At 40.3% G+C, this 23,502-nt stretch overlaps 1 protein-coding gene across 9 annotated transcripts in view; it reads right to left on the reverse strand.

Moving 5' to 3' along the window:
* The window catches only part of BABAM2 (BRISC and BRCA1 A complex member 2), a 488,359-nt gene that overhangs the window by 391,140 nt on the left and 73,717 nt on the right, over window positions 1–23,502 (reverse strand). The window lies entirely within an intron of this gene.

Here is a 23,502-nt window from a genome sequence, read left to right on the forward strand (position 1 = left end):
ATCTTCTTCTACTATTGTCCAGGTTAAACTTGCTCCATTCTTTCAGCAGTTTATAGTAAAACAATTTTCAAAAGAGAAAGCTATATGATTCTTATATATATATACATTGTATATATATTTTTTGCATATATATATATATACACACACACACACACACACACAAAGGAATGTGTTATATTACTAAGCCTACAGAAACCGGAAAATAAGGAAAGGGGTAAAATTTCCCATCTTCAGAAGTTATAATGAGTTTTAAATGAACTTTGGACCTTGTAGTTTTACAGATTTATGTCAGTGCATAAAATAACAATATTTTAAGCCAAAAGCTATAAATTTGCATTACTTTATTAAGCAATAAATATTCTACTACAGAAAAAATTTAGTCCTGGTAATCTCTTAATGCGTATTCACAATCTGTTTCATTAGTGCAATTTATTAGCAATTCTTATTTAATGACTACAATGCATCTGATATCATAAAAAGAAAGTTTTCTCAACCTTTCTCTGATTGCTGTAGTTTTAAAAAGTAGTTAGGGGAGGGGCCGGCACTGTAGCATAGCAGGGGAAGCCCGTTCGAGAATCTGCTGCTCCACTTCCGATCCAGCTCCCTGCTGTGGCCTAGGAAAGCAAGGGAAGATGGCCCAAGTCCTCGGGCCCCTGCACCCGCATCAGAGACCTGGAAGAAGCTCCTGGCTCCTGGCTTCGGATCAGTGCAGCTCCAGCCATTGCGGCCAACTGGGGAGTGAACCAGCAGATGGAAGACCTCTCTCTCTCTCTCTCTCTCTCTCTCTCTCTCTGCCTCTCCTTCTCTTTGTGAGTAACTCTGACTTTCAAATAAGTAAATAAATCTTTAAAAGAAAAAAACGGTAGTTAGGAGGGCCAGTGCTGTGGTATGGCAGGTAAAGTTGCTGCCTGTGGCACTGGCATCCCATATAGGCATTGGTTTGATTCCCAGCTGCTCCGCTTCGGAGCCAGCTCCCTGCTAATAATGCACCTGGAAAAGCAAAAGATATGGCCCAAACACCTGGACCCCTGAACCCATGTGGAAGACCCCGAAGAAACTCCTGACTCATGGTGTCAGACTGCCAAAGCCCCAGCCATTGCAGCCATTTGAAAAGAGAACCAGCAGATGGATGGAAGATACCTCTCTCTCTCTCTCTCTCTCTCTCTCTCTCTCTGACTCTGCCTTTCAAATAAAATACATAAATCTTTAAATATAATTTAAAAACAAAAGGTAGTTAAGACATAATATAATGTTGATTGATTTATTTTTTATTTGAAAGACAGAGACAGAGACAGAAAGAGAGACAGCTTCCATCTGCTTGTCCACTCCATAAATGGTTGAACAGCTGGAGCTGAACCAAACAGAAGCCAGGAGTTCAGAACTCAACCCAGCTCTCCCACATGGGTGGCAGGAACCAAAGTGTTTGAGCCATCATCTGCTGCCTACCAGAGTACGCATTCGCAGACAGCTGGATTCTGAAGCGGAAGCAGGACTCAAACTCAGGCATTCAGATATAGACGTGTACATCCCAAGAGACATCTTTTTTTTTTTTTTTTTAAGATTTTATTTGTTTACTTGAAAGTCAGAATTACAGAGAGGCAGAGGCAAAGAGAGAAAGGTCTTCCATCTGCTGGTTCACTCCCCAACTGGCCACAACAGAGCTGTGCTGATCTGAAGCCAGGCGCCAGGAGCTTCTTCAGGGTCTCCCATGTGGGTGCAGGGCCCCAAGAAGTTGGTCCATCTTCCACTGCTTTCCCAGGCCATAGCAGAGAGCTGGATTGGAAGAGGAGCAGCCAGGACATGACCAATAGACATCTTAACCACTGCATCAAATACCTACCCCTAGATATAATTTTAAAACAGCTCACGGGGCTGGTGCTGTGGCGTAGTAGGTAGTTGCCACCTGCAGTGCCAGCGTCCCATATGGGTGCCGGTTCAAGACTTGGCTGCTCCACTTCTGATCCAGCTCTCTGCTATGGCCTGGGAAAGCAGTAGAAGGTGGCCCAAGGCCTTGGGCCCCTCACCTATGTGGGAGACCTAGAAGAAGCCCCTGGCTCCTGGCTTCAGATCAGCACAGCTCCAGCCATTGTGGCCATCTGGAGGAGTGAACCAGCAGATGGAAGACCTCTCCCTCTCTCTCTCTCTCTCTCTCTCTCTCTGCCTCTCCTTCTCTCTGTGTGTAACTGTGACTTTCAAATAAATAAATAAATCTTAAAAAAAAAAAGCTCAATAAAGACCACTATCATGAAACAGTAAAAACTTGGGAAAATAAAAATAAATGAATATTTAGCAAATATGCTTGATTTTTATATACACACATATTCACACATTCTTGATGTAGGTGTAACCACAAGAATACAGATTATTTACATCTCATTTTCTGTATACTACAACTGTATCATGGTAAGATACACAAAAAGGTTCACTTAAATGTGCCAAGTAGAGACTTTTGCCTTTATAGGGAAGAAAAAAGTTATATTGTCATTTGGAGGACACTATGAAAAAATTCTGAGAAGTGAAGCAATAGGAAAAAAGCATAATTATACTGTACTTAAGGGGAAGAAAGATATGACTTTTGTGAAGATTTAGAGTAAGTAGACAAGATAAATGGAGAGGTTTTTTTCTCATTTTCTATAATCTTCAAATATTAACTCATTCAATCTCTCAAAAAATATTAAGCATAAATGCCATGGTAGTAAGTATCAATGACAGAAAAAGGGTTAAGAGATTCTGTTCCAATAAAACTTGCAATCTAAGAGATGACCTTAGAGATAAGACATCTATAAAAACAACTACGAACATTAAGAAATAATCACTTCAGGAGAGAATCACCAAAAAACTGTTACACAAAATGCTGTTATGGGGCCTGATACAGTCTCAAAGTTCCACTCCATTGGTTACTAACTGATCGTAATAAAGTATCTGTAATGGGACAACATGGCAGGTGCCACCTTAACCTAATCAAGTATTCGGATGTAGTGGGGTCAACAATAGAACAAATCAATATCACAGACCTTGTGATAACTGCCATTAGAAAGTTCCAACATCATCTATTTAGAAAACTTGACAAAAATGTTTAACCTGAATACAATCATGAAGAAAATAATAAGATAAACCAAATTGTTGGACATTCTACAAAACAATAAGCCTGGCTGAAATCATTGGAAGCTGGGAAACTTGAGAAAAAGGGTCAATTAAAGATGGTGAATTAAAGAATAAAAATAAACAAACAGTAAGCCTGACTCTTAAAACCATTAATGACATGAATGAAAAGGGGGGTGGGGGGAGGCAGGTGGTGCAGCAGGTGAAGCCACCACTTAGCATGCCCATATCCCATGTCAGAGTGCCTGGTTTGAGTTCCAGCTATTCCACACTTCCCATGCAACTTCTTGCTAATAACACCTGGGAGGCTACAAATGATAGCCCAATCACTTAGGTTTCTGCCACCCATGTGGGAGATTCAGATGGAGTTCCTAGCTCCTAGGTGCAGTCTGACCTGGCCCTAGCTGTTGCTGGAATTTGGGGTGTGAATCAGCAAATGGAAGATATCTCATTATTCTCTCTGTCTCTCCCTCTTTCTGTTACTCTTTCAAATAAATAAATAAATCTTTGAACAAAAAAGAAAGGCAAGAGAAATGCTTTAAATAAAGTTAAATGGGGCTTGTGCTGTGGCATAGCAGGTAAGCTACTGGCTACAGTGCTGGCATCCCATATGGGCGCTGATTCAAGTCCTGGCTGCTCCACTTCCGATCCAGCTCCTGGCCTGGGAAAGCAGTGGCAGATGGCCCGAGTGCTTGGGTCCCTGCACCCAGATGGGAGATCCAGAAGAAACTCCAGGCTCCTAGCTTCAGATAGGCCCAGCTCTGGCCATTGCGGCCATCTTGGGAGTGAACCAGCAATGGAAGACCTCTTCCTCTCTCTGCCTCTGCCTCTCTGTAACTCGGTCCTTCAAATAAATAAATAAATCTTTAAAAAGAAATAAAAGGGGCTGGCAATGTGGCATAGTGGGTAAAGCCACTGTTGCATGCAGTGCTGGCATCCCATATGGGCACTGGTTCGAGACTCGGCTTCTCCACTTCTGATCCAGCTCTATGCTATGGCCCGTGAAAGCAGCAGAAGATGGCCCAAGGCCTCAGGCCCCTGCACCAGTATGGGAGACCCAGAAGAAACTCCTGGCTCCTGGCTTCGGATTGGCACAGTTCCGGCCATTACGGCCAACTGGGGAGTGAACCAGCGGATAGAAGACCTCTCTCTCTCTCCCTTTCTCTCTGCTTCTCCTTCTTTCTCTGTGTAACTCTTTCAAATAAATAAATAAATCTTTAGAGATATGAGTAGTAAACACAGTGCATGAGCTTTCACTGGGTCACAGACTTGGGCAAGGAGAGCTAAAGGGACAGTAATGAACAACTGGGGAAACATGAACATGGATCATGCATTAGAAACTTCTGTCATTGTCAAATTTCTGTGTGATAATGGAATTGAGATTCTGTAGAAGGAAAATGTCTTTTTCTCAGAAGACATGCATAGACATGAAAATATTACAGATGGAGTATGAAAATATGTGCAACTTATTACTTCTAAATGGTTCAGCAAAAATATTTAAATAGAATAACTATGAATTCATAAGTACATACTCATACACACATGAAGAGAGGTTTCATAGAGAGATTTCTTAATAGCAAAATGTTAACAACTGATAAATTAAAGTTGTTTCCAGATGTTCTTTTTTATTATTTATTTAATTTATTTATTTATATATTTTTTGACAGGCAGAGTGGACAGTGAGAGAGAGAGACAGAGAGAAAGGTCTTCCTTTGCCGTTGGTTCACCCTCCAATGGCTGCCGCGGCCGGCACACTGCAGCCGGCGCACCGCGCTGATCCGAGGCCAGGAGCCAGGTGCTTCTCCTGGTCTCCCATGGGGTGCAGGGCCCAAGCACTTGGGCCATCCTCCACTGCACTCCCAGGCCACAGCAGAGAGCTGGCCTGGAAGAGGGGCAACCGGGACAGAATCCGGCACCCTGACCGGGACTAGAACCTGGTGTGCTGGCGCCGCAAGGTGGAGGATTAGCCTAGTGAGCCACGGCGCCGGCCTTCCAGATGTCCTTTTAAAAATTTGTAGGTAGGGACCAAATCTGTGGTGGAGCGGTTAAAGTTGCCGCCTGCAGTGCCGGCATCCATGTGGGCACCGATTCAAGTCCCGGCTGCTCCACTTCCAACCAGCTCCTTGCTATGGCCTGGGAAAGCAGTGGAAGATGGCCCGAGTGCTTGGGCCCCTGCACCCAGGTGGGAGACCCAGAAGAAGCTCTGGGCTCCTGGCTTCGGATTGTCACAGCTCCAGTCATTGTGGCCATCTGGGGAATGAAGCAGCGGATGGAAGATTTCTCTCTGCCTCTGCCTCTCTGTAACTCTGCCATTTAAATAAATAAATAAATCTTTTTTTTTTTTTTTTTGACAGGCAGAGTGGACAGTGAGAGAGAGAGACAGAGACAGAGAGAAAGGTCTTCCTTTGGCGTTGGTTCACCCTCCAATGGCCGCCGCTGCAGCCGGCGCACCGCACTGATCCGATGGCAGGAGCCAGGTGCTTCTCCTGGTCTCCCATGGGGTGCAGGGCCCAAGCACCTGGGCCATCCTCCACTGCACTCCCTGGCCACAGCAGAGAGCTGGCCTGGAAGAGGGGCAACCGGGACAGAATCCGGCGCCCCGACCGGGACTAGAACCTGGTGTGCCGGCGCCGCAAGGTGGAGGATTAGCCTATTGAGCCATGGCGCCGGCTATAAATAAATAAATCTTTAAAAAAATTTACAGGTAGATGTTATTTTCTTTCTTTCTTTCTTTCTTTCTTTCTTTCTTTTTTTTTTTTTTTTTTTTTTTTGATAGGTAGTTATAGACAGAGAGAGAGAGAGAGAGAGAGAGAGAAAGGTCTTCCTTCCATTGGGTCACTCCACAAATGGCCACTACGGCCAGCACGCTGCGCTGATCTAAAGCCAGGAGCCAGGTGCTTCTCCTGGTCTCCCATGGGGTGCAGGGCCCAAGCACTTGGGCCACCCTCCACTGCCCTCCCGGGCCACAGCAGAGAGCAGGACTAGAAGAGGAGCAACCAGGACTAGAACCCAGTGCTCATATGGGATGCCGGCGCTGCAGATGGAGGATTAACCAAGTGAGCCACAGTGCTGGCCCCAGTAGATGTTATTTTACTTATTTTCTAAAATAACAATTTGAGAGGGGAAAATGGTACATGGTAAAAATTCATTCATGTCATAAGAATTGACAAATAGCATGCTAAGGAAATTCTGAAAATGAAATAAATGTAACATATGCTTCAATGAAGAAGTGGCACTTGAGGGTCTAAGACAGCAAAAATGACTCTAAAAGGAAAAAAGTTACAAAACGCATTAAGATGGTCTTCCTTTGTAAAAGGTGAAACAATGCAGAGAATACAGTAAAAAGTTGAAGAATAAAAAGGATTTGGAAATAAGAAGATGAAGGGAACAACACAAGATAAAGCAAAGTGCAAGGGGACCCAGTGCCCATCTTAGGAAGTGTGGCAGATGCCACGAGTGTCCCACCACATCCTCTAGGTTTTCTCACTCCAGAGGTCACCTGCTACTCTGAATTTTTTTTAATAAAGATTTACTTATTTGTTTGAAAGAGTTACAGAGAAGGAAAGGCAGAGGCACAGAGAAAGACAGATCCTCCATCTCCTGGTTTGCTCCCCAAATGGCCACAACAGTCAGGGCTGGGCCAGGCTGAAGCCAGGAATCAGTAGCTTCTTCTGAGTCTCCCATATGGGAGTGGGGGCTCAAGAACTTGGGCCACCTTCCACTGCTGTTTCAGGCACATTTGCAAGGAGCTGGATCAAAAGTGGAGCAGACAGAATTCAAACCAGCATCTCTGGATGGGATGCCAGCCCTGCAGGTGGTGGCTTTACTTGCTACACCACGGCGCCTGCTCCCATTCTGAATTTCTTAATCTCCGCAGTACTGACAATTTGGGATGGATAATTCTTTGTTGTAGGGGTTGTCTATGAATTGTAGTAGGTTTAGCAGCATTCCTGGTTCCCACTCACAAAGTGCTAGCTAGTAGTAGTCTTGCCCTCTTCCAGCTGTGGACAACCAAAACTATCTCCAGCCATTGTCAAATGGTCTATGGAGAACAAAATAACCTCCTCCCCTCTCAAAGCGGCTATCTGAGAAGGAATCACTGCTATAAACCAACAGTCACCTGTCTCAAGTAACTGCATCGGTCCAAGTGCATTCAGTGGTCTGGCGAGTGTTTGGCCAGTACAGAAGGCTGCATTTCACGGAAGTGAATTACACCAAGTAAAGAGGATGAAAGTACATATAGAAAAACTGCCACTTCTTTTGATAATATTGAAGTGAGTTCTACACAGTTGGGAGATTGCTAATGGTATTTAACCTCCACTGCACACAGCAACAACCTGCTCATTAAAGTACCCTATTTTGATTTTTTATTTTTACTTATTCATTCATTTTTTATTTTATTTGAAATGAAGAGAGACAGACAGATACACAAAGATCTTCTATCTACTGGTTCACTCACCAAATGCCCACAATAGCCAGGACTGAGCCAGGCTAAAGCCAAGAGCGCAGAATTCAACCAGGTCTCCCACATAGATGGCAGGGACCCAATTAACTTGAGTCATCACCTGCTGCCTCCCATGGTGCACATTAGCAAGAAGCTAGAATTGAGGAGCAAAGCAGGGACTCAAACTCAGGCATTCTGATATGGACTACAAGTTTCCCAAGTGGCAGCTTAACTGCTGCACCCAACAGTAAGCCCCTATTTTAATTTCTCTTCCTCGTGACTCTTCCCCATTCATTACTTGCTTCCAGGCTGCACCTCCCAAATGTACAATAATCAAATCCTCATCTCAGGATCTGCTGTTTTCAGGAATCCAAACTAAGGCAGAAGTTTCACTGCTCAGAGAAGAAATGTGTGTTCCTCCTGGAGAAATGAAATGTCTACTGTCTACCAGTGGTTATGTGTGATCAACCAAATTCACATCTCTGACAGTTCTGGTCACTCAATGACAAGTCCACAAGAAGGCAGTACTCAGTCTGGGCCACTGAAGATCAGTGCCATGAGACAGGACTCCAGTACTCCTCCCTCCATACTACAGCTACTGACGGAAGGCAGCATGTGTGTGCCCAAGAGGCAACAAAAGAACAAAAAACTGAACCAAAAGAGCAGCTTAAAATAAAAGAGAATGGTTCAAGCTACTAAAGGCGCCTAATATGGCAACTTCATCAAACCAAAGGCTGTGTCCTGGGAGAGTCCAGCTCAGTAACTCACTACAGATAGACCTTTTTGCAAAGAACAGCAGTTTCTTACAAGAGTTATAGCCTGTGTGGAACATGGGAAAAAAGAGTGAAAAGGCTAGCCTGAGGCTCAGAGTTAAAACAAACAAACAAACAAACAAAAAAAAGTACAAGTACAACATGAGACTGAAACATGTGGTCATGGCAGAAGTCAAGAATGCTATGAAAGGTTTTTTGGTCATATCAACAGGACCTCAGGAACAGTCTTGAAGAGACTCACACTGGTCACAGACTGGTCAACTTAAGTATCAACACCATTAGTAAGTGTGATGGTTTGAAACACACCAAATGACTTTAAGCCCATGAGTTAATGACACTTTTCAAAAATCAATGGTTATCTCTGAAAGATGCAAAGAATCTACTCATTATTTTGAAAACCAGAATATAAAGAAAAAGAATTGGGAATTTATCACATCCTTCCTAAGAGAACTATACTCAGGGTCACCAAATAGTTGATCAGTTGATATTCTTCATAGAAGTATTCCAGTTAATAAATGAAAAAGAGATGGATGTTCAGTTAAGAAAAATGTGTTCCTCCTGAAGAAACAAAATGTCTAATATTGACCTATAGTCATGTGTGATTTTCCAAACTCACCTCTCTGACAGTGCTGCCATTTTGCAACTCTTAACAAGTTAGGCAAAGACCATTAATGGTTGTTCCATCATAAGACAACAGATAGTACAGGCCTGCTAACAGAAAAATGCATCACTCTGAAATATGCTTGACCAAAAAATAAACCTAACCCTCAGTAAGTCTCTAAATCAAATCACACATAGAAGCAAAGAATCATGCTAAATGATATCACAAGAGTAAAATCATCAGATTGTAACCATGGGAAACTCTGGTCTACTTTCTTCAGAAATACATTGAAAACAAAAAAGAAAAATAGGAAAGGGCAGGAAAAATGAGAACAGGAGGAAGAATATCAAGAGGCAAAGAAAAGAAAAAGGGAAAAAGGGGAGAGACAAAATGATTGTAAATAAGAAACCTAAATGGCATACCAATCTACAGCAATGTTATACAGTATCAGTAATCAAACTAAAATTCTCACACATTTTACATATTGCTATGATTTGCATTTGATTTGGCTCCTGAATTCATGTAAACATTTAGACTTCAAAATCATAAATCACTGGCACTATTAGGGTAGAAATTTAATCCAATTACGTTGTTTAGGAGGTAGGCCTAGTGGGATGTCCAAAGGTCACTGAGGGCATGTCCTAAAGAGACAATTCTCAAAGGAGTTGGTTTAGGCGCCTGAGTCAGGCCCAGCCATTCTCTGCCTGCTTGCTCAACAGATGATCTTCAGTCTACAAATGCTCCACCATAGCTACTCACTGTGTTCACAGGACGCGAAACCAATGGAGCCAGCAGGTCTTAGACCTGAACCTCTAAATAAATAACCTTTTCTCTTTACAAAGTTAGTTGCCTCAGGGCCAGCACTGTGGCACAGTGGGTAAAGCCACTGCCTGTAGTGCCAGCAACCCATATGGGCGCTGCTTCAAGTCCTAGCTGCTCCACTTCTAATCCATCTCTCTGCTATGGCCTGGAAAAGCACTGGAGGATGGCCCAAGGACTTGGGCCCCTGCACCAACATGGGAGGCCCAGAAGAAGCTCCTGGCTCCTGGCTCCTGGCTCCTGGCTTTGGATCGGCGTAGCTCCAGCCGTTGCGGCCAACTGGGGAGTGAACCAGTGGATGGAACACCATCTCTGCCTCTCCTCTCTCTGTGTAACTCTTACTTTCAAATAAATGAATAAATCTTTAAGAAAATAAATAAGCCGGCACCGCGGCTCACTAGGCTAATCCTCCGCCTAGCGGCGCCGGCACACCGGGTTCTAGTCCCGGTCAGGGCGCCGGATTCTGTCCCGGTTGCCCCTCTTCCAGGCCAGCTCTCTGCTGTGGCCAGGGAGTGCAGTGGAGGATAGCCCAAGTGCTTGGGCCCTGCACCCCATGGGAGACCAGGAAAAGCACCTGGCTCCTGGCTCCTGCCATCGGATCAGCGCGGTGCGCCGGCCGCAGCGCGCCGGCCGTGGCGGCCATTGGAGGGTGAACCAACGGCAAAGGAAGACCTTTCTCTCTGTCTCTCTCTCTCACTGTCCACTCTGCCTGTAAAAAAATAAAATAAAATAAATAAATAAATAAATAAATAAATAAAAATAAATAAAATTAGTTGCCTCAGGTATTTTGCTATAGCAACAAAAGCTGATTGACACACACAATGTTTTCTTACATATGTATGTATATGTATACATGTATCAACTAAGAAAATTTGAATATGAATTAGTAATGAGAAATTTCAGAATAGTTTTTTATTTCTACGTATTTTTTTTTAATTTATTTATTTATTTCTTTGAAAAGCAAAGTGACAGAGAGAGAGAGACATCCACTGATTCATTTCCCAAATCGCAACAACAGCTTGGACGGTTCCATGCTAAAGCCAGGAGCCTGGAACTCCATCTGAGTTTCCCATCTGGGTGGCAGGGGCCCAAGTACACCTGCCATCCTCTATCACTTTCTCAGGCACATTAGCAAGGAGTTGGATTGGAAGTGGAGCAGCCAAGACTCAAATCAGTACTCAAATGGGATGCCAGTATCACAGACAGAGGCTTAACCCACTGTGCCACAATGCCAGCCCCAACGTTGATTTTTTTAATGTAATAATGATATTAAAGTTATATTTAAAACAAGAGTCCTTATTAAGATATATACTAAGCATTTTTTTAAAGATTGATTTATTTGAAAGACAGAGTTAGAGAGAGACAGAAAAAGAGAGAGGTCTTCCATCTGCTGGTTCACTCCCCAAACAGCCGCAATGGCCAGAGCTGGACGATCCTAAGCCAGGAGGCAGGAGCTCCTCCAGGCCTCCCACAAGGGTGCAGTGGCCCAAGCACTGGGGTCATCTTCTGCTTTCCCAGGTCACAGCAGAGAGCTGGATCAGAAGTGGAGCAGCCGGAAGATGAACCAGTGCCCACATCGTATGCCAGCACGGCAAGCAGTGGCTTTACCCACTACGCCACAGCACTGGTCCCATACTGAGTATTCTTAAATAAGATGACACTATGAATTTGCTTCAAAAATATCTGAGACAAAGTTGATGGGGTATACATGAAACACAATCTTTTTTTTTTTTTTTTTTTTTTTTTTTTGGACAGGCAGAGTGGATAGAAAGAGAGAGACAGAGAGAAAGGTCTTCCTTTGCTGTTGGTTCACCCGCCTATTGAGCCACGGCTCTGGCCACAATTAATCTTGAGTTGATAATTATGAAGCTGAGAGAGAGGTAGGTAAGAGTTCATTATATCATTCTATTTACTTTTTTAAGTGTCTGAAATTCTCAATTAAAAAAGGATTTAATTTAATTTAATTTAATTCATTTTCCAAAGGCTCTCTATATTGTCATGAATATTTGATCTCATACATTAAACTGGTATGATTTGCACTGAAATAATTTTCATTCGGTAGACTTACAGATTTAGAAAAGACTTTCTCTCTCTCTCCCTCTCTCTCCCTCTCTCTCTCTGCCTCTCCTTCTCTCTATGTGTAATTCTGACTTTCAAATAAATAAATCTTAAAAATGGGGGGGAGGGGCAACGCTGTGGCATAGCAAGTAAAACCACCGCCTGCAGTGCTGGCATCCCATATGGACACTGGTTCGAGTCCTGGCTGCTTCACTTCCGATTCAGCTCTCTGCTAAGGCCTGGGAAAGCAGTAGAAGATGGCCCAAGTCCTTGGGCCCCTGTACTCGCATGAGAGATCCAGAAGAAGCACCTGGTTCTTGGTTTCAGATCAGCATAGCTCTGGCTACTGCAGCCAATTGGAGAGTGAACCAGTGGATGGAAGACCTCTCTCTCTCTCTCTCTCTCTCTCTGCCTCTCCTTCTTTCTCTGTGTAACTCTGAGTTTCAAATAAATAAAATAAATCTTTAAAAAAAAGAAAGAAAGAAAAAAGACCTTATAAAGAAGATAACCAACCATATGTAATTTATCATCCAAAATGGAACACCCAGAGTGGATAATAAATTTTGCCCACAAATATATCAGTTCACTGTCTGACATAACTCTGAATTATCCATTTAAATATACAGTATCATCAGTAAAGAAGTTACATGATATCTATTTCAATTCCTGTAGTAACAAAAATCTCGTTTTTCATGACAGTTTGTTATCTTAGAGGACAACAGCAATTATTAAAACCTGGTATGCAGAGTCAAAATCTGCTCATTTCTACCTGGTAGTGCTGGTTTTACTTTCTGAAAAAAAACAGAATGTGATGAGGAGAAAAACCTAATTAAGAGTAGAGAACCGGTTATAACATTAACTAGGGAAATCATCTTGTACAATTTACCTAACCTCTCTGAGCCTGTTTCCAACCCGTTCCATTTTAAAAAACTAGAACTCCTCTATTTTCCTCCAGCATTGTCTAAAGTGTATGACTTCTGTCGAGCACACACTAGTTTAATAATGTTGCTCCTCCAACATCATTAACACACTATGGGCACCAATTGTCAACAGAATACTTAACGCACAGTCTAACATGTCACCAGCACTGCACAACCACCTCACACCCTGCTGGCAACCCAATGTTTCTAGGAATCCAGAACAAGTCTATGTTAGCTTTATCAGTAGGCATATCAAATTATTAGTTCACTGATTCATGTATCCCAGATCATATTTTATCTAACTGCTTTCTTCTATCTTTGTAACTAATTGTTGAAACCTAAATAATGGAATTTACACTTCTGACATCCTACTGTTTCTGATTCAGCATAATAACCTACTGAAGTAAATTTAAATTTTGTTTGTCATACATGATAGTAGCTGTCTCTTATGAGTCCTCTACAAGTTGAACAAGTATATCCATTTCAATCACAAAAAATTTCGAACATATTCAAAAATACAACCTATTGTATTTCATTAGAGACTTCCCAATAATTGTTCAATTTACTGAATATCTATTTTAAAAGTTTTTGGTATATTATTCTATAAAATGTCCACAAAGAAATCACAGAGAAATTGCTAAATTTTCTGCTGGAATGACTTGCTATGCCAGCTAATCTACTATGAAAAAAGAATGAGGTTGGTTTAGTAAAACTTGATTCTAAGTAAAATCATGTCTGCTACTATAGATCTAATATGTTTAAATACTTTTAAACAATTTGTTTAATAATCAAATATGAAATCTTACCCATTTCAATAGGAAAGTTAAACAGTAACGTGAAGAGTATATCCCTCTTTCCTTTTCTTTTTCAATATTAGGACCATCATTTGTTTCATCTATAGTCTGTTGTCATTATTCACAATTTTTTCACCAGATGATTATGGTGGTAATTCTAATAATTCCATTTGTCAAAGAGATCACCGCTATAAAAGGAAATCTGGCATGGTTAATTAATTCAAATACAAAGTCTGCTGACAGCTCCTTTGAGTAGCCTGAAACTGTCATGCAGGTAAGGAAATAAAGCTGTTCTGTCCCTAGGACAAAATTGTTTTTTGAATGAGCATTGTAATGTTGTCTCATGGATAATAAGATACCTAGTAATGATAGTAGCTACATATCTACTTACCAAGGACGCTACTAAAGAAATTGCTACAATAGGTAGTAAATTAGATGACATCAAAAGGTCTTTAGCTCTAAAAATATAGCTCTTTCACTTGAGTTAATTATTAGGATGACATAAGTTCTGACAAAAATCCATGTCTCTTAAGTGGTATTGTAGCAAGACTAGTAGGTTGAGGGGAGAAATTTTATTTCAACTAAATTTGCTTTTGATCATATCTAAGTTCTTTCAGACCCCTTCCTGTTTTAAAAAACTGGATACTTAAAGCATATGATAAAGTTAATTTTTTTTCCATAATTTCAGTTCTAAATAAATTTTAAGTATTTTTAATTAAAACAATTTTTTCATTCATAAATGTTTAGAGTACAGCTATACATATCTGGTCCATCTTATTACCTTGATTCTTTTCTTCCCTCATTTTTCCAACATTAAAAAAATCAAAATGGTTTTAGAAAGTAGTTCATAACTACGTTTCAATTTATGTATCAAAAGGATATAATTAAGATAATTAGAAATTCATCAGGCCAGATAATAAATCTGAATCACAAATCCACGTCACTGGGTTAGATCTTCAGGCCTAGGAGATAAGATCACACGCTAACTAATCTCAACAGACATAGCAAAATACAGCATTTAAGAGTACTCTCTATATCTTAAGGCTGAAACTGAGCCTTTATCTCTCAGAAATCTAGATTAAATTTTCAACCTATTTTTATCAACTTCTGCTTGCAATTTCTGTCCTCAGAAACAAAAACAACCTACCACACGTTGTTACTCCTCAAGTGTCTAAGTGATATCCACACAATTACCAAAGGTTTTTGGAAACTTCCTAGTCAGACTCTAGCCAACCACCTTTCCCAGTTGACGTATGACAGAAGGCACTAGCATTTGATGATGTATTTATTTCCTACTCAGCAATGCCACTAATTCTTATTTGCTGCATATAATGTTCTCACCATGAGCAGTTGATTATTCATGGTGATTTGCTCTTATGTACTTCTATTGAGAAATTAATTATTATTGTATTACTACAGAAGATAATTATTTCTTAACATGGAAAAAGCAATGGACTTAGACTCAGAAGTCCTGGATTTCAGTTCTAGGTAATTAACTTCCTAGTTGTATGACCTCAGCCTAGTTAGGTTCTTTGATCCCTGTCTTGTATGTAAAACAGCCAGTCATCAGAAAGCTGTTAGATTATGAGATCATCTGAGTAAAACTACTTTGGAAAATATGGAATGTGATATTATTTGTAAATACTTCTTCCTGATGCCTGGCTGAATTAAGTAAAGCAGAAAAATCAGGAAGATGTGGCACAGCTTAACACAGACTACCAACACTTGCCAAAAAATCAGGAGAAATAACCACAGAATGCAAGAAGGGGTGGGAGGGAGAACCACACCAATCTTTCTCTCAAGCCTGAGTTCATTGTTTAACAATGAGTCTTTTGCTGACTACAAACACATGCATAAACCAGAGCACCAGCACCAGAGTCAGACTTGCACACAAAGGATAATCCTGCACGGGGCCTTGCACTTTAGCCCCACAAAACAGTGCTTCTAAGAGTGTGCACATTCAAAAGCTTTGTAAAAGCCGAGCATTAGCCTGTGGAATTCATGGAAAACTGAATCATACTCTCTACTGCCAAATAACTCTGAAATGCCCAGTAACTGGATCAAGATAGAAAAAAGATGTAAAGGAAAGAAAGAAAAAGAGAAAGAAAGGAAAAACCCAAAATGGTATGAGGGCCCCTTTGAATCACACACGACAGATCTAAACTCTAACAATGAACAAAAGTAAATCTGGCAATCAACAGAAACTGAAGTTGGGAAAATCTACTGTTATAAATAAAAAATTAGGCTAAAAAATGCTAAAAAATAAGGATGAATAAAATAAAACTCTTCAAAAGTAGACATTAATAAAATGCTTTTCAGAAGCATTGAATCAAGAAGTAAAAATACAACTACAACCAGAACAAAAACAGTTAAGGGCACACAATCTGTAGCCAAGTTTCACTAAAAGTATGAGGGGAAAAAAAGCAAAAAAAAAAATGAGTAACTTATAAAGAGCAATGGCATAACAATGGCAATTTTTCTGCTAACTTAAGTTTCAGTTGATGATAACAAAAGACAAAGACAGTCATGCTTCTGCTGGGAAAATTACGCAAGGAAGGAAGAAATCAGGGCAGGGTCTGCAAGAGCAAGCTATCTCCATGTACCTCAATTTTCAGGGAAGAGCTGGAGAAAGAAACAAAACACAGGTCACAGTATCTCAAGTGCCAACGTTACTCCAACACAGTAGAAAAAATTAACAAATGATGAAATAGAAACATCTGAAAGAGATCAAAACTGACATATGTTAAACCCTTTTATAACACAAAGGCAAATTCAGTCTTCTGACTACAACATATGATAGAAAGGTGTGGGGGAGGGAGTTGGGCATCAGTTTTTTTTACTTATATAAGATGAATGAATATCATGTATTTAATACAAAAAGATTTACAGATTTAGGAGCGCAGTGATACTTCCCACTGTTCCCTCCATTCTGCTTATGTTCCTACCCTCATTCCTCCTTCCTTTCTTATTCTTTCTTTTAATTTTTACAATGACATATTTTCAGTTTATTTGATAATCATAAGCTTAACCCTCCACTATGTATTCAACAACCTGTAAGAAGAAAACAGCACTGTTCCTCAACACTAGAGACAATAGCTGTAAACAATAATCAAATCTCAAAATGTCAATTTCACTCATATGCATTACATTTTTTGTACACTATTAAGTTATCAGAGATTGGGGAAAAACATGATAATTATCTTTTTGGGACAAGTTTATTTCACTAAATATAATGGTTTCTAGTTGTACTCATTTTGTTGGAAAAGACAAGATTTCATTTTTTATGGCAGAGTAGTATTCCATTAAGATACCGCATTTTCTTTATCCAGTCATTGGTTGATGGACATCTGGGTTGATCCTATACCTTAGCTATTGTGAACTGAGCTGCAATAAACATGGAGGTATAGATTACTCTTTAATATGTTTATTTCATTTTGTTTAGGTAAATTCCCAGGAATGGGATGGCTGGGTCACATAGTACATCAGTTTTCAAATTTCTGAGGAATCTCCATACTGTCTTCCACAATGGCTGTACAAGTTTACATTCTCATAACAGTGTATTAGGGTACCTTTTTCCCCACATCCTTGCCAGCATTTATTATTTTTTGATTTCTGAATGAGAGCAGTTCTAACTGGGGTGAGGAGAAAACTCATTGTGGTTTTGATCTACATTTCCCTGACGGCTAGTGATCCTAAGCATCTTTTCATGTGTCTATTGGCCATTTGAATTTCATCTTTTGAAAAATGCCTGTTCAAGTCCTTTGCCCATTTCTTTTTTTTTTTTTTAAGATTCATTTATTTATTTGAAAGGCAGTTACAGAGAGGAAGAGGCAAAGAGAGAGAAAAGTCTTCCATCCATAGGTTCACTCCCCAAATGGCCTGCAACAGCCAGAACTGGGCCATAGTTTGTATAGTTTGCATAGTTTGAAAATATTGTCTCCTGTTCTGTTAGTTGCCTCTTCACTTTGTTGAGTAATCTCATGGTAGTGCAGAGGCTTCTTGGCTTCATGTAATCCTATTTATCTATTTTTGCTTTTATTGCCTGTGCTTCCAATTCACAAACATGGAAAATTCTTCCATTTTGTGTGTTTCTTCTTTTATTTCTTTCTTTAATATAATATTCATTGCCTTTCACCTCCCTGATTAAATTTACTCCCAAGTATTTAAAATTTTTTTGTAGATATTGTGAATGGGACTTATCTTACAAGCTCTTTCTCAGCCAAGGGATTATCTGTGTATACAAAAGCTATTCATCTTTGTGTGTTGATTTTATATCTTGCAAATTTACTAAATCTCTTATGAGTTCCAATAATCCCCTAGTGGAGTTTTTTGTACCCCTCTATATAAAATCATGTCATCTGCAAATAGGGATAATTTGACTTCCTCTTTGCCAATTTGTATCCCTTTGATTTATTTTTCTTGCCTAATGGCTCTGGCTAAACTTCCAGAACTATACTGAATAGCAATGGTGAAAGTGAGCATCCTTGTCTGGATCCATATCTTAGTGAAAATGCTCCAACTTTTCCCTATTCAATATGATGCTGGTTGTGCATTTGCCATATATTGCCTTGACTATGTTGAGGAATGTTGCTTCCATACACAATTTGCTTAGCTTTTTATCATGAAAGGATGCTGTATTTTATAAAATGTTTTCTCTGTATCTATTGTGATAACCATATGATTTTATTCTTCAGTTTGTTAATGTGATATATCACATTTATTAATTTGTGTATGTTGAACTATCCCTGCATATCAGAAACAAATCTCACTTGGTCAGGGTGAATGATGTGTTGTTGGATACAACCTTTTGTTGAGGATTTTTACATCTCTGTTCATCAGTGATATTGGTCTATAGTTCACTTTCTCTGTTGTTTCTTTTTCTGGTTTAGGAATGAGGGAGATGCAGGTCTCGTAGAAGAAATTTATGAAGAGTCTCTCCCTTTCAATTGCTTCAAATTATTTGAGAAGAATTGGAATTATTTCTTCTTTAAAAATCTGGTAGAGCCGGCACCGCGGCTCACTAGGCTAATCCTCCATCTTGCGGCGCCGGCACACCGGGTTCTAGTCCCGGTCAGGGTGCCGGATTCTGTACTGGTTGTCCCTCTTCCAGGCCAGCTCTCTGCTGTGGCCAGGGAAGTGCAGTGGAGGATGGCCCAGGTGCTTGGGCCCTGCACCCCATGGGAGACCAGGAGAAGCACCTGGCTCCTGGCTTCGGATCAGCACGGTGCACCAGCTCCAGCGGCCATTGGAGGGTGAACCAAGGGCAAAGGAAGACCTTTCTCTCTGTCTCTCTCACTGTCCACTCTGCCTGTCAAAAAAAAAAAAAAAAAAAATCTGGTAGAGGGACCGGCGCTGTGGCAGAGCAGGTTAAAGCCCTGGCCAGAGGGGCCAGCATCCTATATGGGAAGAAGCTCCTGGCTCTGAAGCAGCACAGCTCCGGCTGTTGCAGCTATCTGGGGAGTGCACCATTGGATAGAAGATCTCTCTCTCTTTCTCTCTCTCTCTCTCTCTTTCCCTTCTTCCCTCCCTCCCTCTCCGTAACTCTGTCTTTCAAATAAATACAATAGGGGCCAACTCTGTAGCACAGTGGGTTAATGCCCTGGCCTGAAGCGGCAGCATCCCATATAGGTGCCAGTTCAAGACCTGGCTGCTCCACTTCCAATCCAGCTCTCTGCTGTGGCTTGGGAAAGCAGCAGAAGATGGCCCAAGTCCTTGGGTCCCTGCACCCACGTGGGAAACTCGGAAGAAAGTCCTGGCTCCTGGCTTTGGATCGGTGCAGCTCTGGCTTTTGTGGCCAATTGGGGAGTGAACCATCGGATGGAAGACCTCTCTCTCTGCCTCTCCTCTTTCCATGTAACTTTCAAATAAATAGGTCTTTTTTTAAAAAATAAATCTTTTTAAAAAATCTGGTAGAATTCAGCAGTGAAACCATCTGGTCCTGGGCTTTTCTTTGTTGGGAGGGTCTTTACTTCTGATTGAATCGGTGTCTTGGTTATTGGTCTATTTAGGTTTTCTATATCTTCATGACTAAATTTTGGTGGATTTTATGTGTTCAGGAATCTATCCATTTCTTCTAGATTTTCCAATTTGTTGGCATATAGCTGTTTGTAGCAATTCCTAATGATTACTTTTATCTCTGTGGTTTTCACTGTTACATCTCCTTTTTCATCTCTGATTTTATTGATTTGGATTTTCTGCTTTTTTTAAGTTGAGCCAATGATATATCAATTTTGTTTATTTTTTCAAAAAAAAAAAAGCTCTTCATTTCACTGATCTTTTGTATTTTTTCTTTCAATTTTGTTTATTTCTTTTTTCTTTTTTTTTAAAGATTTATTTATTTATTAGAAAGTCAGAGTTTCACAGAGAAGGGAGAGGCAGAGAGAGAGAGAGAGAGAGGTCTTCCATCCGCTGGTTCACTCCCCAGATGACCGCAATGACCGGAGCTGAGCCGATCCGAAGTCAGGAGCCAGGAGCTTCCTCCAGGTCTCCCACATGGGTACAGGGGCCCAAGGACTTGGGCCATCCTCCACTGCTTTCCCAGGCCATAACAGAGCTAGATCAGAAGTGGAGCAGCCAGGACTTGAACTGGTCCCTCCATGGGATGCCAGCAATGCAGGTGGTGGTTTTACCCCTTACACCACAGTGCTGGCCCCTCAATTTTGTTTATTTCTTCTCTAATTTTAATTATTTATTTCCTCTAGCTAATTTTTGGTTTGGTTTGTTGTTTTTCTAGGTCCTTGAAATGCAATGACAGCTCATTTATTTTATGTCTTTCCAATTTCTTGATGTAGGTGTTAATTGCTATAAATTTATCTTTTAACATTGCTTTTGCTATATCCCATAATTTTTGATATGTTGTACTGTCATCTTTTTTGTTTCCAGAAATCTTTTTATTTTCCCTTTGATTTCTTCTATGACCCAATGTTCATTCAGGAGTGTGTTTTTCAGTCTCCATATGTTTGCATACTTTCAAGAGATTCTTAAGTTGTTAATTTCTAGCTTCATTCCATTGTGAAGATACACAGTATGATTTCAATTTTTTTAATTCGTTGAGACTTGCTTTATGGCCCAGTATATGGTCTATACTAGAAAAAGTTACATATATTGATGAAAAGAATGTGTATTCTTCAGTTGTGGGATGAAATGTTCTGGAGATACCAGTTAGGTCCACTTGGTCCTTAGTGTAGATTAGCTCTGTTGTTTATTTATTGATTGATTTTCTGTCTAGTTGATCTGTCCACTGGTGAAAGCAGGTTGTTGAAGTCCCCCATCTACTATCGTATTGGCGTCTATCTCTCCCTTTAGATCCATTAACATTTGGTTTAAATAACCAGGTGCCCTGGCCTTGGGTGCATAAACATTTATTATAGTCAATCTTAATGCCCACTTTGTCTCCTTTAACAGTTTTGTGTTAAAGTCTATTTTGCTGTTATTAGGATCGCTATGCCTGCATGTTTTTGCTTTCTGTTAGTGAGGAATACATTTTTCTGTCCTTTCACTTTCAGTCTTCCTGTATCTTTACTGGTAAGGTGTGTTTCTTGAAGGAAAAATTTGATACATCATGCTTATCCTCTAGTGAAAACTGTTCCTTTATCTGCTAACAGTATTATAATGAGGCCCCATTGTGTGTGTCTGTCTTTTCATAAAACATTAATTAAAATATTTCAAAAACAAATTAGATATCTCATTCCACTAAAACTTACAAGATCCCCAGGCTCTTTGAACTATATTTAAATATGGAGCATGGAACTGCTTCATAGAAACAATAAGTGGCATGAATGTGGCTGGTGTCCAAATCACTGGATGCTACACAAAACAAATCTTACTTCTAAAGAAGCATTTCTGCCATTCAATTAACAACACTTGCTGAGTCTTCAATTTGAACAAAAGCACTCTGAAGCCTCCTAACCACAGCTGTAGATTTGTTTCTCTCTCCTCTCAAGAAAGCTGCTATTTAAAATCAAAGTTCCCACTCTAAAGGTAGGGACTTTTTTTTTTTTTTTCATAAAATCACAAGTAGCTAGATTATTCAAAATCCTCGAGTCATCCTGAAGTTCAAAACTCATAAACAGAGCCTCTGTGGATCAAGGCACTACTCTGGCAAGAACCATCTCTGCTTCCTGAGAAGGCTCCAGTGCTTCACACTGACAGCATCCTGAGGACGACAGGCTACATCTCATATGATGATAAAACACCATGCCTCTATGTCTTTCCTCTTAAGCATGTTTGTTAAAACCAGGCCAGTAATTGGTACAGTCTCCACCAATCAGAGGGCTCTTTTGTATGCCTTCCATCTAACTCCAACTTCATCCAAATATATGTCTATATATATAAAATTAATAGTAACAGGTCATCAGACATGAATTCTTCACCCTTTTCCTCAAAATGCACCCATTTCTTTAATAAACTTTTTACCTTTTCCTCCTCTCTTGGGATATTTAACCTTTGTATTTCTGCTCCTGTTCCCATATCTTCTAACTTCCTGCAGGTCCTTGTTCCACTTCTATTCATCATTTTCTATGTTAAAGCGATCATTTGATTATATTCACAGATGCCAGGGGCTAGAAATATAGGCAGAATTCAGCTGGGTGATTGTTTTGCTTTGTACAGTATTGAGATCACTCAGTGGTAATCAGCTGGTAAAATCTAGCTAGTTTGAAGTGTTCAATACAATTTCTCTCACGTCTGGTGCCTGGGCTGCGGTAACTCCAAGACAATTACCAAAAATTGTGGCACCTACATGGGGCCTCTTTATGTGGTTTTGCTACCTGACAGCATAGCAACTTGAAAATAGTCAGACTCTTTATGCAGTGGCACAGGACTCCAAACACAAGTGTTCTACCAGGAAGACAAAAGCCGCACTGCCTTTTATAACCAACCTCAGAAGTCACACAGCATCAGCTGCATCATCCTATACTGGTCAAAGCAGTCACAAGCCCAGTCAGATTCAAGGGGAGTGAAATTATACTCTAAGCACTAAAGAAGGAGTGGCAAAGTAAAGATGGAGAAAAGCACATGGGACAGGAAATACTGTTGTAGCTGTCCTTGGGAAACACAATCTGTGATGGTCTGCTACACCATGACTACTTTCTCCATCTAAAATCATGCTCAGTCTACTCAATTCTTTTTTATAACATCTCGTCTTACTGCTGCCTGTAGTAGGCTAGATAAACAATGAAATAATTTGTATGTCATTATTGGCAGGGATTAAAAGAATTAGCAAAGCTTAGAGAGTATGAAGCAAATTATGTGCCCAAGGAACAATAAATAGACTAAAACAGCAAGAATGAAATGTTCAGAAAGGACAGCAGCAGAGCTGAAGAGGAAGGTTAGGGACAAAGTAATTTGGTTCAGTATAAAAACAGGCATGGAGAAAAGAGAATGCTGGAAAGGCTATGATGGTGCCAACAGTAGAGGCCCTCAAATACTATGCTTCGAATTTTAGACTAAGCAGATCCTCAATAAAGATTGGATGGATGGATCCAGTGCTCGCAGAATTCTTTGTTTCCCTTTCACTAGAGAGATCACCTCTGCAATTACCTGGAACTTGTCTCATCCAAATGCAGTAAGATTATATGTTAAAAAAAAAAAAAAAGGAAAAGGAAAACAATTTTTAAAATTAACTGAAAGAGAAAACTTTGCAACTGGTTGAACATGAAGAGGACCAAACTGTCTGATTTCAACATTAAGTAGGATTCATTCTCTAGTCATAACAGATCTTAGGCATACTGTCAAGCAACACATTTTAAGTCTAACCAACCATTTTAAGATCTGCTTATCAGACACCCCAAAGACAGAATTAAAAGCTCTGCTACACTTGGGATACACTCAATTTATCCTTTTCTTCCCAAAGAACTGTACTCGTCATTCTGTAGTAACAGATCAATTTATTAAGAATTGTTCTGCAAAAAGTAAATTTGGATAGCCCTATTCTAGTAAATATTGGCAAACTTCTTTTGTGATTCTTCTTGTGAGTTCTTTGTAAATATGC

The sequence above is a fragment of the Oryctolagus cuniculus genome, chromosome 2 (genome assembly GCF_051225735.1).
Source record: "Oryctolagus cuniculus isolate XC-2025 breed Fujian yellow rabbit chromosome 2, ASM5122573v1, whole genome shotgun sequence".
Taxonomy (NCBI): Eukaryota; Metazoa; Chordata; class Mammalia; order Lagomorpha; family Leporidae; genus Oryctolagus; species Oryctolagus cuniculus.